The sequence below is a fragment of the Hylobates moloch genome, unplaced genomic scaffold (genome assembly GCF_009828535.3).
Source record: "Hylobates moloch isolate HMO894 unplaced genomic scaffold, HMol_V3 SCAFFOLD_1, whole genome shotgun sequence".
In the NCBI taxonomy this organism is placed as follows: domain Eukaryota; kingdom Metazoa; phylum Chordata; class Mammalia; order Primates; family Hylobatidae; genus Hylobates; species Hylobates moloch.
In genome coordinates, this window is record NW_026652276.1 from 232,160,632 (window position 1) to 232,182,516 (window position 21,885).

At 51.5% G+C, this 21,885-nt stretch overlaps 1 protein-coding gene across 5 annotated transcripts in view; it reads right to left on the bottom strand.

Annotated features, from left to right (window-relative positions):
- PRKAG2 (protein kinase AMP-activated non-catalytic subunit gamma 2) overlaps positions 1 to 21,885 on the bottom strand; it is a 333,499-nt gene that overhangs the window by 268,740 nt on the left and 42,874 nt on the right. The window contains exon 1 of one of the 5 annotated variants that reach the window (XM_058428208.1): positions 14,440 to 14,451. The exons of the other annotated variants lie outside the window; for them this stretch is intronic. The gene's annotated coding sequence lies outside the window, so the exon portion shown is untranslated. Of the gene's footprint in view, positions 1 to 14,439; positions 14,452 to 21,885 lie in introns of those variants that run through there. 5 annotated transcript variants of the gene reach the window in all.

Sequence of the window (21,885 nt, forward strand, 5' to 3'; positions counted from 1 at the left end):
GAGGGTACCAGGCAATCCAGCTGTCCACCCGGAGACCTGACAAATCACAGGTCTGGAGTGCTGTGGCCAGATAGCTCTAAGAACTCACAAGCCTGAGCTCTGGCCTCGCCTACCTGAGCAAGCCATTTCAAGCAGAAACTGTTGTTTGTTTGTTTGTTTGTTTTTTGTCTGTGGAATGAGCCATGTGTTATATGATGTTCCTCAAGGTCCCTTTCAGACCACGGCATTAATATTCTGTGTCAACAACCCAGGTCCAAGTCCTGGATCAGTCATTTCTCTGAACCTCAGTTCTTCCTTTGAAAAACCAAGCTGAGTGGAAACACTTGCTCCGCACACCTCCCAGGGCTGTTGTTGGGATGATGGATGAACAAGCATCAGGATAGAAATAAGCATCATCTTGGGATGTGCGGGATTATTCTGGAACCAGAGGGCAGTGCTAGCATAAACCTGAGGTTTAGCAGAAAGCTAGCGCCATTTGGCGAAGATCGAAGGGCCAAACCTCCTGCAGCCTGCAGCCAGCCCCCCAGGCACCGATGCAAGTGGTCGACCAGAGATCCGGCCAATCTCAGTATTTTCTCCTGCTGGTTCTGGAACTAGCTTTGCTGGGTGAGCTGGGCCTGTTTTATTTTCTGTGTGCTTTATTCCAAAGCATACATACAAGCCTGAGGAAAAAAGCCTAATTGGTTTTGCTTGGAAAAGCTGGAAATGTCAGGGAAATGGGCTCCGTCGTCCAAAGGATTCAGAGGTTTGCTACACTTGGAGACCAGCGTCTGAGAGTGACTTATGGGGTGTGATGACACTGCAGTTCTCACAGCAGCAATTCCATGTCTCAGGGACCCAAGATCACTCATTAGAGATGAAGGAACATAAACAACTCCACTCCTGCTTGCAAGCTGCCCACCACAAACGCGGTCACTGTCTTCACCTGCATTTCTCCTCGCTTCCAGAACCTCCGCTGCACTCTGCATGCAGGTGGCTCTGAGATTTCCACCTACTCTCCCTGGAGGGTGGAGTCAGCTGTCCTGAACAACAGAGCCTAGTAGATCACAGATACTTAGCAAAGCCTGAAGACCATTTTGGTGCATCGGGCTGGTGTCAGAATCAGAAGTGGAAAGGAAATGCCTTCCCGAGGCACATCCCCTCCGACTCACCTGCTCTAATTCATCCTCCTAAACTCTGTTTTTCAGGCATTACTCTTAGCACCCTCACCAGACAAAGCAATAACAAAACAGAACCAGAAAACCTTCACTAGCTCCATGCCATCAACAGAACAAACCCCACTTCTTCATCATGGGCTGCCGGGCCCATAGGAGCCTGGCCCACGGTCATCCTTCTACACCCCCAGGCTGCCCAAGGCTGTCAGGCCTCATTGCCCCTTGGGCCCCACATGCAGGCACCCTCCTGACCCTAGAGCTTGGCATCCCTAGAAAGCCCAGCCCTGCCCCTAAAGCCCCTCCCTGGCACCTGTAGGTTATTACAAGGGCCCTCTCCTGGAACTCATTTTTTGAGTGTATTTTAAGTGCTGAATATTTTACATATCCTGTCTCAACCTGCACAACATACTGTCTATTTTATCGATACGAAATTGAGGCCAAGAGAAGTGGAGTCACAAAGGTTACAGAAAACACAAATTGCAAAGCCAGGATTCGATCATAGTTATGTTCCCCTCCCCAGCCTGGCTCTGTACAGCACATCCTAACAGGGCCACTGTCTCTTTATTCATTTTTGTTTATTTTTATCATCTAGTTTTTCTGTGGCTCATGCTTATTACTTGCATAATTAAGAATAAGAGGAAGACACTCACATACCGCAAGTTGAGAGTCCCCCTTTACAGGTCCAGCCTATAACATCTGAAATAAACAAAGTCTGCAGCAACACGGAAAGGATCAGTTACCACCTGAGTGTGCAGAAATGGGATATTGTCAAGTATGTTCTGATAGAGCCAGACATTGGGGCCTTATGATATTACATAACAAGTCAAAACAGTGACTTCAAAGAGTTACAAATGGCAAATGTGACAGGAAAATCTCAAACGATGCATGGTACTGCCTGAGCTGTGTAAGTGGCCTGGAAAACTAGACATGCGTGAGCACACATGTGTAAAAGGCGTGTCTCCCAGCCCCCACCCCCCAACCCCTGAATAACAGACCTGGGTTAGATTTCTCAGCATCCCAGAAATCTAGCACAAATCTTTGCCAAATCCCATGCAGCCCTCAGCCCTTCACCTAAAAGTCAAATGCTGCATGCCAAGCTCACGTCCTTGCGATGAGACATTGCTGTGCAGAACTATACCGCTGCACCCCAGAACCCTGTGTCCAGAGCCAATCTTGGCACCAGGCCGGCAGGGCAGCTTGCAGAGGGAGTATCTGTAAAAGGGCTGATGGCAACTGCCCTGGGCAGAGACACTGACCAATAAAGCCCATATTCTACCCCCCTTTTATGTGCCAATGCTGTCCCTGCCCTCGCCGTCCTGCAAGATCTGTGCAGGGGGAAGCCAGAGGCCAGGGCAGCTGAAAGAAGAGGGAACCCCCTGGGCTCAAGGCCCAGCCTCATTGACCACACTTTTATTTCACTTGGGAGCCGGCAGCTGGGGATTCGGGGCATGGCATGGCACTGGCTGGGGCCAGCATTTGAGATTGACTGGGCCTGGTGGGATGTAGACGGTGTGGCATTTTACTTTGGAACCTCATTCCTATGACAGCTTGAGGCCAGTGCCCTGTACTCATGAACTCTGTGCAATATGCCAGGTCCTGTGGTTGCTTCTGAAATACCCCGATTGGGAACCAATGTACCAAAGAGGGCTGCTCTGTGCCGTGAACATCCTTGTTGAAATTCACAGCAGAGAGCTTGTTAATCAGCTCCCTGGCGAAATGAGTGGTGTGCAGAGTGAGTCAGGAGGATGGCACAGGCTGCAGCCCCCTTGGATAAAGAGACAGAGAATCTGGCCGGCCTGCAGCCCACCCAGCTGCAGCCCTGGTGACCTGGACGCTATTGGTCTGCATCTTCTACCTCCGAGGACGCAGCTGCTGCATCTGCTGTTAGCTCAACCAGTCCTGCCCATCCTAACACCTCTGGGTCCTGCTCAGAGTGCATCTGCCAGAGGGCAGCGTTGAGACTTCCTCTGAGCTACAAGAACAGTTTGGACCTGCCGCCTAAAATCGCCTGTAGGGATTTGGCAAACCCTGCTCTAGGATTTCCTTTTGTTGTCATAGACCAGCAGTCCCACCAGTCCCAAGGCTATCAGGGGGACACACAGCCTCACCCACCTCCAGTCGCTAGAGACTGCCAATATTTACTAAAGTAACCAGATGTTTGCTGAGCGGCTGAGCTGAGATTAGATTAGCTGAGAATAGTTTGCCACCCTGCCCCTCCCTGGGTACCTCCATCCAGGTAGAACTAGTAGTTCTAAAACTGCAGGATTGCAAAGACATTTGGAATCATTAAGACCTGGTGTCCTGATTTTAATGGAGTCGAAAAAAAACAAACCAACCCCGCAAAGGATAACAGTTTCTCTATCTTTCAAGGCCATGTTCTGACCACCTGAAGGTCTTGAGATACTTGGGCTACTGCCTGGAGCCTTATGGGTGAAAACTGCTCCCAGGTCACAGGGTCTCCTGAGCCTCAAATGTGGGATGGGGCCCCAGAGCCCTCTGTCCAAAGAAGTGCTGTGTGTACTGAGTGTGCACGCAGCTCCTGCAGTGGCTGACTTGTGTTTGGAGCATGTCACCTGCCCAATCAGGGACCCACCTCTACCAAATAAGCCAGCAGGTCTATAAACGCTAAGTCATATGTGATCAATCAGTTTAAGTGACGTGCCCAAGGTCATATGGCTGTGTCCTTAGAGGGCCAAGGCTAAGACCAGGTGCTCCTGATTTTACACCAGCACCTGATAAGGAAGAGATAAGCCTATCCATTGGAAAACCGGCTAAGACTTTGTCCTGTGACCCCACAGTGACTTGTCTAACTCCAGTCTGAACAAGCCCGATGTGTGCAGGGAGCAGAAGTGAGAGGAGGAAGGACTCGCCGTTCATGCTGGCAGCTGGAACCTTCTTCTAAAAAATTGTGCATGCCAAAAGGAGCACTGATGGGCTTAGCATAAATTCAACAGGGACAGGCTAAAGCATCTGTCAGAGCTTCACTCCTTCCAAGGACTTCTCTGACCTCCCTCCTACCCCCATCACGATTACTCCCCCACACCCACTGCTGTGGGCTCCTTTGACTCCCGTCACTTTGATGCTTGGGGCCTGGCCCCTGTGGCTCCTGCAGGGCACACTCTACTTGGAACACCGCTCCGTGGCCCGGCCCCTGTGGCTCCTGCAGGGCACACTTGGAACACCACTCCGTGGCCTGGCCCGTGGCTCCTGCAGGGCACACTCTACTCCGAACACTGCGTTCGGAGGTCTCCAACTTCACATCTCCCACAGGGTCAGTGGCCAGTCAAGGCCAGAGCTCCTCAGACCTGATAAGCAGGAGCCACTGTCTGGAGACGAACGAGCGCCACCTTCAACAGAAAGAACTTGGCACTTGGGAAGCCTCATTTTCTTTCCTCTTCCATTTTTTAAACAATCAGCCGGGCTTCTCTCCTAACCCTGAGGCCCACCCTGCCCTAGCAGCTCTCAGTGGCCCATCACCACTCCCGCTCTCTCTCTCGGCACCCCATCTCCCAGTCAATGGATATTTTTAGGCCCCCCCCCCCCCCCCCCCCCAGCCAGGTACCTGCCTCATGCTACATTGCTGGGACCCAAGAAAAGTAGGAGAGAGAGCCTCCAACCTCACCGACCTCAGTCCTGGCCAGAAGGAAAGCTGTGGAGACAGGGAACAAGCAGGCCGAGAGTCCACGCAACATCGTATGTGGCACAGACAGCAGCCACCATCATAGAAGTTTCCAGAAGGAAGGGGCTACTTTGGAAGAAAGTCTTAAAAAATAACTTCAGGAAAGGAGTAAGACTGAGGCTAAGATAAGCAAGATCAGGTAAAAATCAGAGGCACTGAAGGGTCCTTGCATTTTGTAAGGCCCCAGAACATCCTCCTCCTTTGTTCCCTAGACACACTGCCAAGGCTCTGGAAGGCTCTAGAAGGCTGTGGAAGGCTCATGGCAACTCGATCTTTCTTTTGAGCTGGGAACCAGGATTGGGCCCAGGCTTGGCACACACAGAAGGCCAACAGGCTGTAGCACAAGCCCGGCTAGTCTCAGGCAGGTGCTCCAGGGCTGAACGTCTGTGACCTAAAACAGCCTCAATGGCACTGCTGTGCAGAAGGCCCCGGGCTGCCCAGGTGGTAGAAGGCCAAGCTGTCGTTTAGCATGCACAAGCCTCCCCAATTTAATTAAAATCAACATAAACCACACTGGTGCACAAAACCATTTTTTTCTACAAATTGCCCTCTGTAACAATGCCCCCAAGCAAGTCCTCTCTAAGACACGTTGGATTCCTCGTCCTGAGCACGCCATGAAGGAGAAAAATGCCTCCACTCACCCTTTGGAATGGATGCTCTTTTTCTACAGGTTCAAATTCCAGCTTTGCTTTGCCAGTGCTGGGACCTTGGCTAAGTCATTTAGCCTCTCTATGCCTCAGTTTCCTCATCTGTAAAGTGGAGTTAATAATAATTATGCCCACCCCACAGGGTTACTGTGAGGATTAAATCCATATGTATGTGTGTACACGCACACACATACACACACGCACACATATGCACATCTGTATGCTGAGTTTTACGGAGGCGAACAGGGCCTGGGAGCTGCTGAGAGCCAAGGATCTGGGAGGCACCGCAGTGCGTTCCGGTGCCGCGTGACTCAGGTGTCAGAGAAGCCCATTTAAAGACCTCACCTATGACAACTGCCACTGGGGACAGATACAGAGACTCTGAACCTTAAGGCAAGGTAGGAAATGGCAGAAAGTAAATAATAGAATGTTCCAGAAACAGACACCTGCAGCCTCCTCTGGGTGGGATGATGTTCTGGCCAGGACTGGGGCCAGAGCACAACTGCCACCACCCTAGGAAGCCTCGAGCCCAGGAACGAGGTGGCTTCAGGAGGGCAGCAGGCCAGGGTGAAGGGCGGGGGGTGACTTTACTGTCCCCAAGGCCTCCTTTAATCAACTGACCACCATGTACCCAGCGCTGCCTGGGTGACGGCACTGTGGGAGTAAAAAGGAGCAAAGGGCAGGCGCGGCCCTGAAGAGGCTCTGAGCCAGTCTTGGGACAAGTCTCAGAGCATGCAGGCGGCCCAGGTCCAGGGGCTCCCTTGGGGCTGGGCTGCACAGCTGAGACTGTGAAAAGCCGAGGGCCAGGGGGTGAGGGGAAGGCTGAGCTGGCCCCGCTGCCCAGGCTTGGGCAGCTGGGGCAGCTGGCCTGTGAGATGGTGCTGCTTCCAGTGGTGGCAGGTGGACAGCGTCTTCCCAAGCTCCGACAGACACGCTCAGTGCAATGGCCTTGGATGTGTGGAGCCAGGGTCAGGGGCACAGACCCATGTGGACGCCACCTGCACCCTGGGTCAGGTTACAGGGACCTGCCTCCACACCCCCACGTCACACTCCCTCCTTCCCCACAAAAGGTTACTGGGGAATGGGTGCCCAATGAATCCGCAACACAGAATGTTCAGCCCTGATTCAAAAATGAAACAAACAAGAAAACAACCTCCAGTGACTAATCAGCCTGGGGAAGCTGAGTGGCCGCCAAGCCCGGCTCTATCACTTGAAAATCTAGGGCTCCTAGGATTCCTCCCAGCGACCTGGTTTTCAGACCCCACCCCAATCCACCCCACCCCACAGCGGAAAACGCAAGCTCAACTGCAGAACCTGCTCCCTGACCCCTGGCTTGTCATAGCAGCAGGGGCCAGGCCACAGCCGGACTCTGCCAGGCGTGGCCCCTCTCACCACAGCCGCCTGGGGACACTCTCTATGAAGCTCAGGAAGAACCGGAAAAATGTGTATCCAGTTTTGTTGGCTACAGGGATTTTGTATCAACATTTTTTTTTTCCAAAAATTGAATAAACACTAAAACTTAAGCTGAAACTTCTTAAATGTTTTAATGATTTTAAAAGAAATATCTCAAAATGCATTATACTCTGCTGTTACGGGTTAAAGTGCTTGTACCCGCAAAAAAGACATTGGAGTCTTCACCCCCAGAACCTCAGAATGTAACCTTATTTGGAAACAGGGGCTGTTGAATTTGGCCCCATTTGTGAGTGGTCACATGGGCCAGTCACCATGGTGGGTGCAGACCCCTCTCCCAAGTCAGTCCAGGGACAAGAAAGTAGACCCCAAGGAGATGGAACCTCACTCACCCTCTGCCTAACCAGCCCTGGCCTACTGGGCCATCTGGGGGCCTCATCTCTGATTAAAATGTCAAACTCCACATCAGAGGCTAGGGAGAGAGGTGGGAAGAGATGACACCCTCCATCTGTTTCTGGAAACTTCTACAGCCTGATCCTATGATCCTTTACCAGGGCTGGGCCCAGGGACGTGGGGCCCAGAGTCATTCCTGGTGGATGGGGGCTGGAAAGGAGGTAAAGTCCACCCCTGGCTAAATCATTTATCTACCTGGAGAGAAAATTAGAATCTCTGGGGCGTTTTCAAAAACTACATCCCAATTAAGAACTACTGAATCAAAATTTCTGGGGCTGAGAACTGGGTGATTGAAATATTCTGCTAAGTAAGAACCACTGATAGCACCCACCCACCTCACTGTAAAGATGGGGAAACAGGCATAGAGAGAAAATGGCGTGTGGGAGGCCCCCAGTTATTCTTGGTATAACTTATGGAGGCAGAACCCGAGGAGCCTCTGAGAAGGGAACTGTGAAGCCGGAAATCTGAGCTTTCCCTTTAAGAAGGAATCAGCTTTTGATTTAAAGTTTAAACTGAGAAGCAATCCCTGGGACTTCGGGGACTCAAGGGCATGCCGTAAATCGCCCTTGGTCCAGAATATTCATAATATTCTATGACTTGGAAAGCTTCTTAGCTGGAAGCTTTGTAACTGGTTCAGGTCAAAGATCCCAATTCAGCCTGTGTTTTGCTCCCCTGGGCTTTTCCCCACTTCCTGTCATCCTGCCTGGTTCCTGACATCCACATTCTAAGAAGATACATAAGTGATTGGATTATGCTGCTTGTGTTAACATCAAGGTTTGTGGAAGGTAGTGCAGATAGTTGCCGGAACTCCTAAGCCGTGGCGAATGGTATCGACTGATACTTTAAATCGTGATGAGACTGTAATGAGATCCGCGTAGCCTCTGTGTGGAGCCCCTCCCTCTAGGAGGGTTATTATCCCCACTACCCCCACCACACTTGGCCGTGTGCCTTGCGTTTCCCAGAAGTGATGTGTGCCACTTCCCAGTGGAAGCTTTTGGAGCTGTCCCGTGTCTGACACCTCTCTCCTGCTCCTCTCACAGCAAGGACCCAGACAGGAACCGCTCCTTCAGCCTGCGGTTCCCAAAATTAACAGGACACAAAGCACAGCCCCAGCGGTCGGCGATGCATGTACAGCAGCAGCAAGAAATGCACTTCTGTCCTGACTCGCCGCTGAGGATGTGGGGCCACTCACTACCCCAGCGGAACTCAGCCGACCCTCGTGTGCTATCTTTCTCCCGCCCCCTTTTCTCTCTTTCTTCTGAGTCTTTCCCTAATCCTAAATAAACTCAGTGTAACTTACAACGCTTAAGAAGGTCATCTAGGAAGGGCATGGTGGCTCATGCCTGTAATCCCAGCACTTCGGGAGACTGAGGTAGGCGGATCACTTGAGGTGAGGAGTTCGAGACCAGCCTGGCCAATATGGTGAAACCCCGTCTCTACTAAAAATACAAAAAAATTAGCCGGGTGTGGTGGCAGGTGCCTGTAATCTCAGCTACTCAGGAGGCTGAGGCAGGAGAATGGCTTGAACCCAGGAGGTGGAGGTTGCAGTGAGCCAAGATCTTGCTACTGTACTCCAGGCTGGGTGACAGAGCCAGACTCTGTCTCTAAAAAAAAAAAAAAAAAACAGAATGTCATCTACTTGGCTTCTTTGCCCTGGCATTGCTATTTGAATCAAATTCGAATTAAAGGGCCCTTGAGAGTATAGTCCTAAACCCAAATAGGACACGATGCTTTGTTTTTCTTCATTAAATTCACTTTATATTATTCTCTGATTATGAAGACTTTGAGTATATGATTCGTACCCTCAATGATACCTTAAAATAATGTGAGGATGGCAGTCTTTTTGTATAATAAATACTCCCAACCCTGACATAGAGCCAGACACCCAATGCGTGCTTCCTCTGGCCTGGATTTAACACGCACTGGCCGATCCCCATGCACCGGGCACCCTAGGAGACAGGGGTGCCAGATGAAGCACGAAGTCTCCACCCTCCAGGTAACTCCCAGCACAGTGGGAAGAATACATTTGAAGTCTGTTTTTTCCCCTTTCATGTTAGGACAGAGAACTTCCTGCCCTGTTGGTCTCTGGGACGCTCCTCAGGCCCACGTCTCCTCTCACATCCCACCCCCTGAGCTGGACATTTGTTCAGCGAGTCCTTTCCTGAGCACAAATGCATCGAGTGAAGGGAAGCCCAGCATTACAGACACCAGAGCATAAAGCTGTGTGGCTCAGAGCCGGGTCAAGCTTCCCATCCCAGCCAAAGGCTTCTTCACTCCCTTTCCTGGCCCCAATTGCCTCCAAACAAAAATCAGCAAGCAAGCAGCCAGTAGGTCCTTGGCCAGCATCCAGGGTGACCAACGAGTCTCGGTTTGCCCAGGACTGTGCGGGTTTAAAACAGGAAGTCCCACATCCGAAGAAGCCCCTCCATCCCAGAGAACTAGAGCAGCTGTCACCCTAACAGGTAGAGTACCTTTTCCCCAGCTGGTGTGCACAGCTGTGCACCTACCACCGCCCTGCCCTAAACACCCCACCCATCCATTCCCTCTTTCTCTGTCTCTCCTGACTTCCAGTTCCACTTTTTTTTTCTTTTGACGGAGTCTTGCTCTGTCGCCCAGGCTGGAGTGCAGTGGCGTGATCTCGGCTCACTGCAAACTCCACCTCCTAGGTTCAAGTGATTTTCCCACCTCAGCCTCCCGAGTAGCTGGGATTACAGGCACTGACCACGACGCCTGGCTAAATTTTTTGTATTTTTAGTAGAGACAGGGTTTCACCTTGTTGGACAGGCTGGTCTCGAACTCCTGACCTTAGGTGATCCACCCACCTTGGCCTCCCAAAGTGCTAGGATTACAGATGTAAGCCACCGTGCCTGGCTCAGTTCCATTAATTTCACCCATTTCCTCTTTCCATTTCCAGCTCTTCATAAGGAGGAAATTCCCTCTCACCTTCCCTTCCTCTCTCTTTCCTTTATGAGGTAAAAATGTACCCTAATCATTGAATAAGAAAAGAGCTAGGGATTTGTATGCTATCAAGAAAAAGTAATGACTGTAAGTGAAAATAAATGTTCTAAAGGGAAATTAAACAAATATTAGATGTGATACATCCTCAAATATACGGAGCCCTCTTCCAACATTCTCCATTTATTTTTTTCCTTCCACCGATCAAACTTGTTTTTCACAAAATACCACTTCTGAGTTCAATAAAACACCATTGCAATTCCATTTTCTCTCCTGCTTCCTAATTGCTCTATTCACTTATTTATTCACCCAACAGAATGTATTTCTGTATTGCACACATACATCACAGCAGACACTGTGGTCAGGAAAGGCTGTATTGAGAAAAAAAAAAGGCCACATTTCCATAAGCCAGTGAAAATCAGGTTTGGAGAAAATTTAACATGGAAGGCTGGAACCAGAGACCACAGCTGTGTAGGAGGGAATACTACAGATAAGTCATATATTTGGGTCCAGACTTCCTGCAGACCACTGGCTCTCAACCTTGGATGGACACAGAAATCATCTCTGGAGTTCAAAACAACAACCACGAAAACCCCAATGCCTGGTCTCAGAGTTTCTCATTTAATCCATCTGGGGTCCAGTGGGAACTGGGATTTTTATTTATTTTCATTTATTTATTCATTCATTTATTTTTGAGACAGGGTCTCGCTCTGTTGCCTAGGCTGGAGTGCAGTGGCACAATCTCAGCTCACTGCAACCTCTGCCTCCCAGGTTCAAGTGATTCTCCTACTTCAGCCTCCGGAGTAGCCAGGATTACAGGTGCCCACCACCACACTAATTTTTGCATTCTTAGTAGAGACAGGGTTTCACCATGTTGGCCAGGCTGGTCTCAAACTCCTGACCTCAAGGGATCTGCCCACCTCGGGCTCCCAAAGTGCTGGGATTACAGGCGTGAACCACCGCACCCAGCCGGAACTGGGGTTTGTTAAATGTCCCTCAGGTGATTCTAACGTGCAGCTAAAATAGGTAGGTAGACCTAGAGAAAGGAAAACGCAATGGGTTCCAGGATGCTCACTTTACATAAAGAGAAAATATGCTTTTTACCAGGAAAAGGTCCTGGGTAGAGGCACAGCTTTTCCAAACACATATTCCAGTAGGAATTTCTTGAGGTGGCCTTAGGTAAAAAACAAAACAAAACAAAGCAAAAAAAACTGCCTTGCTGTAGCCTGTCGTGGTATGACTTCCAATGCCAGAGCCTACGTGCCTCCGAGGGCAGCCCCAGGAGGACCACGTGGCCTCCATCTTGGTGCTGTTCTTCCTGAGATTGTAACAGTGGATGTGGGGACTTCCCTGGGTTCCAGCTTCGCAGCAGATGCCATGGGCTCCCCATCATGTCACTTCCTCTCCCTTCTCATCCAGTCCAGAAAAACTCCCAGGGTGATTATTCAGGTCAACATGAACCTGGGGTGTGATCTCACCTTGGAACAAAGGAGGAATCCCAAGTGGATCCAGGTGCACTGGGCCACCCATTCACTCAGTAAGCACACAGCAAACACCTGCTACCCAGGGGAGCCCCGACCCCAGGCTGGCCCTGGAATGAGCGCAACTCCTTCTCCAGGGGTCTCCATGCTTTTGTGAGGAAGAGCCACCTCTCCTTCCACAGAGCCTGGGGATAGGTCCCTGGTCAGAGTGGCATTCTGGGGGTTTGGAGAGAGTCCTGTAATGGATATCAAATCCTAGCCCAACAAGGGGTGACGGCAGGACTCTTCCCCAGATTCAGGTCTATGTTGTGTTCATCTCTGTACAGTTCCTGATAGACAGTGCATGCTCAGCAAATATTTGTTGAAAGAGAGAACGAACAGTTTAATGCATGAAGAAAAAGAATGACCTTAAAAGCCATCTCACAGAGGTGACACTGCTATAAAGTCTAGCAAAGCAAACTTAGGAGACAAAGGAAGGAATTTTCATAGTCTTAGAAGCCTACAAACGGACTGTGGCTTTGCCTCATCTCTTCTTCCCTCCTTTTAAGGGGCTTTGACTCCCCACGATAGCAATATAAAACTGCCAATACTTGGGCCTGGCATGGTGGCTCACGCCTGTAACTCTCAGCACTTTGGAAGGCCAAAGTGGGAGGATTGCTTGAGCTCAGGAGTTTGAGACCAGACTGGACAACACAGCAAGACCCTGTCTTTACAAAAAAAAAAAACTTTAAAAGTCAGTGGGGCATGGTGGCTACTCAGGAGGCTGAGGTGGAAGGATCACTTAGGCTCAGGAATTTGAGGCTGCAGTGAGCTATGATCACACCAATGTACTCCAGCCTGGGCAATAAAGACAGAACCTGTCTCTAAAAAGCAAAACAGAACAATAAAAAATAACTGCTGATACTTGTGTTTATTTGATGTGTTCTCAATGTGTTAGAAGGATTCTTAAATGGGATACTGAAAGCATAGGTAACAAAAGAAAAAACAAAAGCAACTGGACCTCATCAAAATAAAAGCTTCTGTGCTTCAAAGCACACCATCAAGAAGATGGAAAGACAACCCAAAGAATGAATCATATATCTGACAGGGACTTGTATTCACAAACATAAAGAACTGTTCAACTCAATAGTAAAAAGACAACCCAATTTAAACACAGGAAAAGGATCTGAAAGTCATTTCTCTAAGAAAGATTCACGAATGATCAATAAGTATATGAAGATAGGCTCAACATTAGTTCTCAGGGAAATGAAAATCAAAACCACAATGAGACACCACTTCACACCCGCTAGGACAGCTAGAACATAAGAGAGATAATTACAAGTGTTGACAAGGATACAAAGAAATTGCAATCCTCATATTGCTGGGAATTGCTGGTGGGAATGTAAAAGGGTGCTGCCAGTTTGGAAAACTGCCTGGCAGTGCCTCAGAAGTTAAATATAAAGTCACGATATGAGCCAGCAACTCCACTCCTAGGTATATTCTCAAGATAAATAAAAACATATTTCCATACAGAAATTTGTACACAAATGTTTATAGCAGCATTATTCATAATAGTCAAAAGGCGGAAACAACCCAAATTTCCTTTAACTGATGAATGAATAAACAGAACACGGTATATTCATACAATGGAATATTATCCAGCCCATAAAAAGGAAGGACTGATACATGGTACAACACAGATGAACCTTAAAAACATTTCGTTACGTGAAAGAAGTCATAAAAGACCAAATATCATATAATTCCTTCCGGGGACCCTGCAGTGGGGGAGGGCATAAGAGGACGGGGTTGACGGGGGAAAGCCAGGCAGGAGAGTCCTGGAGGGGGACAGTGGCCCCGTGTGCAGCCTGTGCAGCTCCCAGAGTTCCTGGGGAGACCGAGGCGCAGACACCCCCCTGAGGCCATCTGACAATGAGCCTGCCTCCATTGGTCATTAGTGATGTCAGCTGGTGAGGGGCCTGGACAGAACCACACTTTCTGCGTTATAGAATCCAAGGTTATTGAGGATTTCATTCTAGATGGAGAAATCCAACGGAATGCCTTCTGTTCAAATGTTGAGGACTGTTCCACCTGGTTTTTTTTTTTTTTTTTTTTACCATGCTCACAAGGGGACACCTGAGGTCGCTGATAGAAGTTCAGCGGTTTGCCATCCGCCATTCTCAGGCTTGAAACTCTGTGCCTAGCCCAGGCCGAGAGTACCCCATCTGTCCGCAGGCTGGCCGGGAACCACCCTTCCCGCCATCTGCACGGGCCAGAGCCATGTCCCGCCACCTGCACCGCGCTGTGTGGGCCACGGAAAGGCCAAGTGGCCCAGGGTGCACCTCTTTCCTCTCCAGGGCGCCCTGAGGTGCAGGGAGCAGGCAGAGAAGAGAGAGGCTGAGGAGAGAAGTAAGCCGAGCCTGGGGTCTAAGCAGGCTGCACCTGGCATCCGTCAGCATCTCACTCTCCTTTGAGGTAACACACGGAGCTGGAAGGTCCGGGGGACGGAAACTCTGAGCCCTGAAAGGCCCCTACTGTGTGACCTGAGAAGGTCTCTCAGAGAAGCTTCCAGAAATCTATCTGTGCCTCCCCAGCCCTCCCGCGATGGAACTCATGAGGGGCAGCAAAGAGCCCTGGGGGCGAGGGCGCGGGGGGGGCGGGGGGAAGAGGAACCAGAGCCTGACCTGAGGCCTCCTGCTGGATGTTGGGCAGCTGAGGCTGTTCTGGAAAACTCCCTCTGGCCAAACTTCCCTCTTTTATGCTTCTTAGGGTGGGGGCGGGGTGGGGCGGAGCGGGGCAGGGAGGGGCGGGAGGGGTGGGGCGGGGAGGGCGGGGCAGGGAGGGGAGGGGTGGGGCAGGGTGGGGTGGGGCGGGGCGTTGTGATGAGAGGGAGGAGAGTGTGGGGGAGGGGCGGGGCGGGGCGGGGCGGGGAGGGGCGGGCGTTGTGATGAGAGGGAGGAGCGTGGTCCCTTCTTTCAGTATTTATTCTACACGTGTTGTGCTCTCTCACCTGGAGTGACTTCGAGTCATCCAATGTCACTAAAAATCCTTTCTTTTAGGTGAAGGAGTTTCCCTCACTTAATTCTCCCAAGAAAGATTCACAAATGACCAATAAGTATATGAAGATAAGCTCAACATTAGTTCTCAGGGAAATGAAAATCAAAACCACAATGAGACACCACTTCACACCCACTAGGACAGCTAGAACATAAGAGAGACAATTACAAGTGTTGACAAGGATACAAAGAAATTGCAATCCTCATATTGCTGAGAATTGCTGGTGGGAATGTAAAAGGGTGCTGCCAGCTTGGAAAACTGCCTGGCAGTGCCTCAGAGGTTAAATATAAAGTCACGATATGAGCCAGCAACTCCACTCCTAGGTATATTCTCAAGAGAAATAAAAACATATTTCCATATAGAAATCTGTACACAAATGTTTATAGCAGCATTATTCATAATAGCCAAAAGGCGGAAACAACCCAAATTTCCTTTGATGAATGAAGAAAACACGGTATATTCATACAATGGAATATTATCCAGCCCATAAAAAGGAAGGACTGACACACGGTACAACATGGGCGAACCTTAAAAATATTTCGTTACGTGAAAGAAGTCATAAAAGGCTTCTTTTAGGTGAAGGAGTTTCCCTCACTTAATTCTCCCAAGAGGTGGCCCATTAAAGTGGTTTCTGGTCATCATACCTTAGTGAGTTAATGGCGATGGTCAGTGGAGTTCTGGGCCAATCCTTACAGCAGGTTTAGGCAAACACGTGCCCTCGTTTCACTGATGTGGCAGGAAAACATGTTCTGATACTCATTTGTATTTTGCCCCCCGGCACGCCCTGCCCCCTCCTCCAAGCTGGTCTCGGGTCCTGGCCTCGCCCCCGGAGGGAGTTCTGTGTGCCCGACAGGTGCTGTGTCCCAGGCAAGTGCTGTGTCCCTGGCCTGCCTGCACCAAGGCTGGGGCATCCTGGCAGGATCAGAGGCCGCTAGGGAGGTGACGGAATGGGGAGCAGAGGACACTTCCCCAGAACCGAGACGGGAGAGAGGGGCCAGATCTCAGAGCGGGGTGGCTGCTGCACCCACCAGAACAAACTCACACACTGGGGCCTCCACTCGGCAAAGAACCTCAAACTCAGGCCTGGCTGCTGCAGAAAATCTCTAAGATGGAGGAATCTCAGGAGTCTGGACTAGAAGGGTACAGGGGCCACCAGATGGCTGGAACCCAGACTCTTCTGAGGCCTAGGGGACGGGGAGGAAGGTCCCTCCCAGAATGCTTGAAAGTGAATTTCCCCCCAACCCAACAGGGTGGACATTAGTGACGGATTAGAGGGAGGAAGAGGAGGAAAGGAAGGGAGGAGGGAGGGAAGGGAGGAGGGAAGGAAGGCAGGAGGGAGGGAATAAATCTGACACTCTTTGCCCCACTGAGTTTGTGGACACCAGTCCACACCAAGGAGACCTGCTTCTCGGGGGCGAAGCAGAAGCTCTGACTTCTCGGCAGTGTTCACAGTGCCTTCCCAGGCGGCCAGCAGACCCTCCATAGACACCTGCCCCTGTGGGAGGCGTGGAGCAGGGGCTGTCAGAGGTTAGGTCTGTGAGAAAGGGAGGAGGGTCAGCGTGGCTGAAGACTCCCTCAGAGGAAGGAGCCTGGGGTGCTCCCCCCTTCCCTTGGGGCTGGTCCGCTGGGCACTGAGGCATCTCTGGGGGGCTCCCAGCACAGCCCACCCTGGGTCCCTTCCACAGCGTGAGCCCCCCATGCCTGCAAGGGAACGTGGGATCCACATCCACTCCTGAGGGGCCGGCTCTCAGGTACACTCCAGGTGCTACCTGGGACTGAGGCGACAAAAGCTCAGAGCCCACCTCTGAGGCCCGTCCTCAGACCTTCCCTCCTTCTTCTCTAGATAATAAATGGCCAGCCTCCCAGAGACCCCTATCCCAGGCGAGCAGTTAGGACGGTGGCCGTTTCCAGGGAGGCCCCGTGCCCTGACCCCACGTTGCAGGACCCGCTCCAGACTAGCCTTGTGTTTCTCCCAGGACACCCATGCCATCTCCTGAAAAGTGGGGGGCATCTTGGAGGAGGTGGGCAGATCAGGTGTCCGAGATCGCTGGCACTCACTCGTTTATGGCGCACCAGCCCTGGAAGATTCAGGAACAGAAAGACAGACAGTGTCCATCACGAAGCTGGCATTCCAGTGGAGAGGTGCATGTCAAAATAAAAAGCTAATTTCATTCCGGTAAGAACTGTAAGAGAATCAGGTGTGATTGGTGCAACAGAGAGCGCGCGAGTCTTTTGATTAGATGGTCAGGGAAGGCCTCACGGAGATCTGTGGGGTGGACCTGAGAAAGGGAACTGACCACTTGGAAGCTGGGACAGAGCACCCCCGGCAGGAGGGTAGCCAGTGCAAAGGCCCTGAGGCAGGGCTCAGGAGTGTGCAGCGGGAAGGGTTTTCATCTCTGCTCATCCCTGAGCAGGACAGGGTGTGACGAATGATGTTCAAAGGCTGTTCCAGCTGCTGAGCAGAGGAGGGCCTGGAGAGGAGAGGGTGGAAGCGGCAGGGAGGGCCCTGGGAAGTCTGCAGGGATGGTGCGGGTGAGAGAGAGCCCTGTGGGTGCCGCCCTCACCTGCGCTCTGCTATGGAGAGGGGAGCCAGAGCGGGGCAGCAGGAGTGTCTGTCTCGGCTCCTAAGCCAATGGATGCTCCAGAAACCCCTCTGGTCCCCACCCCCAGCACCAGCCAAGGTCCTTCTAAGTCCAGTGGGCTTTTCAGTTGTTGCAGAGGTGGGGTACAGTTTGGAGAAATAACACTTCCCCTGTGATTAACGCATTCAGAAAGGGGCAAAGGGGAGGTTGGCACGAGGCAAGCTCAGAATCCAACTGGCATAAAAAATAAGTCCTTAATGAGGAAAAGGTTCACAGCCTCCCCCCTGTGCCTTCCCCAGATGGTGGGGGCGGCGGGGGGGAGTGCATTCTGTGGGGTGCCCAGTGCACTGGCACACAAGCACACTGCCCCCGCCGGAAGCCTGAGGCCACAGCCAGCATTTCCACCTCACCGTCCGTCTCTCCTTCCTCTAGGAGAAGGCCCGGCCCATGGCGGGGGCCAGGCAGGGATAATAGAATAGTGAATCTACTTAAAAAGTTACCTTTGCCAAATACTCACCTTACTGCCAGTTTCTGGAGGAAAAAAAAATAGGGAGAGAAACTGGCAGCAGGTAGATCATTCCCCAACAGCAGTTAAATGCACTTTGAAAAGAACAAGGTTTCTGCCCAGCAGCCCCCAACAGGTCTGACCCTGAAAACTTAAAGTCAAATTCAAACAAGGTGTCAACTCAAGTCACAGAATTTGGTGATCATGATTTGTCTTAAACTGACTCCCACTTCTAGGAGAATGAGAAAGTACACCCGAGATGACCTGAGCCACAATTTTTGGTAAATTAAGTCCTGTAACCAGGTACAGGTGATTCCTGTTATTCAAGGTGGTTTTGCTCCACAAAGTCACCAGGCACACTGAGTTAGCAAATGCTGAGCCACTGTCTTCAGGGGAGGCGCAGGGTTAGCTTCCCGGGAGCCTCTGGCCACAACGTTTTTGTCAACCAATCAGTACGTCACCTCGTTTGATGTGTGTTTCTGTTTAAAAGAAAGGCACGGGTGTCCCTGTTTGCACGGCACAGCGCACCCTCAGGTCAGAGTCTTCCGGGCTGAACATCCCATCTCCACATGGTGGGAGGAGGAACACCCGGCACTACCCCTACTTGCTGGAATGTGGACCATCTGGGGTCGGAAGGGACCCTGGAAAGCATCTGATGAGGTGCAGAGAGGTTGAAGCCACCACCCCGGGAACGGAGTGGAGGGAGTGTGGAGGGCTACGGCATGGTGCCGCCCCTCCCCATCGCTGTAGGTGAGTCTCCTGGGGGGCTTTGAACAACAGAAACGCACCATCTCCCAGTTCCGGAGCCCGGAAGTCCGAGATCAAGGTGTGGGCAGGGCTGGGTCTCTCTGAGGCTGAGAGGGAGAATCTGTCCAGGCCTCTCTCCCAGCTACGGGTGGCTGCTGGCCATCTTTGGGGTTTCCTGGCTTGTAGAAGCATGACCCCCATCTCCACCTTCATCCTCACCAGAGGTCTCTCGGGGCACATCTGTGTCCAGAATCCCCCTCATACGCAGATACCAGTCATGGGGAAATGGGCCAGTCTGCACCCATGTGGCCTCATCAAAACTCATCACGTCAGAAACGACCCTGTTTCCAAATGAGGTCACATTCACAGGTACAGAGGGTTAGGATTTGGACACATCTTTTGGGAGACACACAATTCAACTCATAACAGGGTGCCCTTAGAAAGGTTTTATGTTCATTTGTTTTTAGGGTCAGGGTCTTGCTCTGTTTTCCAGGCTGGAGTGCCAATGACATGCACGATCTTGGCTCACAGCAGCCTTGACCTCCCGGGTTCAAGCGATCCTCCAGGTAATATTTTTATTTTTTATTTTTTGTAGAGACAGGTCTCCCTATGTTGCCCAGGCTGGTCTTGAACTGGTTGGCTCAAGTGATCCTCCCACCTCGGCCCCTCAAAGTGCTGGGATTACAGGCATTAACCGCCACACTCGACGCCCTTAGAAAGTTTTCAAAAATTGCTCTTGTCTGCCTGCTTACCCTTCTGAGGCATCTAACAGCATCTTCCCTGGCCTAAGCCTGGGAGCCTTCCTAAAGGCGTAAGCTAGCCTTTAGGAACCACTCTCGTTGTGATTTTAAATTGTCATCAATTGCCAGATAAGGAGAGGTTGCTGTATGGACAGACACACAAGGAGACTGACCCAGGTCCTGTTGCAGGACAGCCACCCAGCATCCCGGCCCCACCCTGGGCTTCCATTGGTCTGGACTGGAAATCCTGGGGGCTCTCGTGGGCGATCTGGTGATGCCAGGAGGAAGGACCCACTATGATGAAAGTGCATCTGTCCCACAAAGGGCAGCCTTTCCATATTCAAGAGTGGGGTGCAGCTCAGGGAGGCATCGGAGATGGGGACTGTAATGAGGCCGATCCACAGGCATTGATTGCTCCACGAACCAGCGTGTCTGAGCTCCCTGTGAATGTGTCTAATTTGGGGGACTTGCAGGACCCAGTGCACATCCTGGGTCTAACTCACCCCGACACTTTTTGGTTTTAAACCAGTGGGATCTGATTAAAATGAACATTCATGACTGCTTCCCATATCCTGAGTTTTGTCTTTGGCCGTGTCTTTGGATCATTCCTTCCCCTATAGCATGATTTCTCTTTTATGTTGTGTCTGTCATCTCTTCCCCAGGAGACTGAGACTCGGGGGAGTAGGGGCTGGGTTGAGACCCCCTTTCTGTCACCCCCAGCACCAGCCCGAGACGGACCATGGTCTGACTGCAGGCTGACACATCTGGGTCCACAGGCTGGATTCTCAAGAGGGGCGAGAGAATGGGGTGGTGGCTCCCCCAGGCCAGCTGGTCCAGGCAGCTCCCCTGACCTCTGCAGTGATGTTCCTGCTCAAGACGGGAGAACAAGAGTCAAGTCCCTTCACTCAGTCACCAAAACAAGAAACAAAAGCAACAACAACAACAAAGGGAAGCTGGACCCATGGCTGGCTCCTGTGCCTCCAGGGGATCAGAACTTGGCCCCCTTACCCGTGTGAATTCCCCTCCGATGGGGTGTGGAGGCTGAGGTAGTCTCTAGGCTGTCCCAGCTGTGCCTCTGGCCTCCTGTCTGGGTGCAGCCTTAGCAGGGCACAGGAGGGCATGTATGCACGTCCTCCAGGGTCCTCAGGTCACAGTTCCTGGGCTGGAGAATCGTGAGGTAGGACCTAGCCCCTTGGGTCCCCTGCCCTCTCCTCCTGGCAGGTTCTCTGGCTTTAGGTATTGAGGTCCTGTGACAAATTCACTTAGGACTAAGAAGCCACTCAGAATATTCAGTTCTGGGATCGTCCACAACAGCAGAAGCATAACAGAGTGGGCACTCCAGACGCAAAAGGGCCCGGCCCAGCCAGCCTGCGGGGACCCCCCAGACACTGTCCCTGCCTGACTGCCAATGTTTATTTGAGGCTATTTGTTTAAATTCAACTTGAACCCCGGTTACCTCCAGCTCAGCCCTGCCCTGGGCGCTGCGAGGAAAACAAAGCCACACCACACCCTGCACAGCCGTCTTCATCTCTGGAAGACATCGCCATACAGGAGCAGTGGGGAAACAGACGGAATCCCATAAAGTGTGACCTCCTGCCACTGCCACTCACAGCCAGGGCAGGGTGCCCTTCGGGGCTCCACAGCTCCCCCCACCACACCTGATCATTACAGGAGAAAGCCAATTGGTGAGACCTGGTATTTTTCATTAAACAGATGAAGTTTTTTTTCTTCAAATAGTATCAGAAATATTTTGAAATGACCCTCAATTCCACATTGGGGTCAATTATGGGGGAGGGAAAGGGAGAAAGTGGACAGGAAGATAAGGTGGAAGAAGAGGGAGAAAAAGAGGCAGTGCTGGCCACAGGGATGGCGGCTGGGGGTGAATCCAGGCGACCCTCCCTCCATCCAAACGTCGTTGCTCGCAGGGCGTAGAGAGTGCTTCACACAAACGGAGAGAAATGGTTGATATTAGTATAGTCATGGTTAATAGAAACCTTCAATACCTTTTTAAAGATTAGAAGCTGAGCTGGGAACGGGGCAATCAGGCAGCCTCGAGTGGGGACTGCAGGGAGCAGGGGAGGGGCTTAGAGAGTTCTGAATGCCACACGCGAGGCGCTTTTCTCAGGGGCTCTTAAGCCCTAACACCTTTATAATTTCCCCTTAGGATGCTAATGATCTATTAATCACTGTTTCTGGCTGACTTCCCTTTACACCAGCGCCTTCAGAAGCTCCCCTACCGAGTGGGCCTGTTTTAGGGAGGAATTACTTCCTACAGCTAATCCAGGGTTCCTGCCCCCTGCAACAAAACCCACAGCAGCTTCTCCTCGGGTAAAGCCAGGGTCTGAGCAGACAGTCACTCCTGTGGGCAGCGCTGGCCCGACAGCGCTGGCCCTGTGCCTGGGCCTCGGAAACACGCACAGGACCCTAGAGGAGGCCACACCTGGGCCTCGGGAACGCGCACAGGACCCCGGAGGAGGCCACACCTGGGCCTCGGGAACG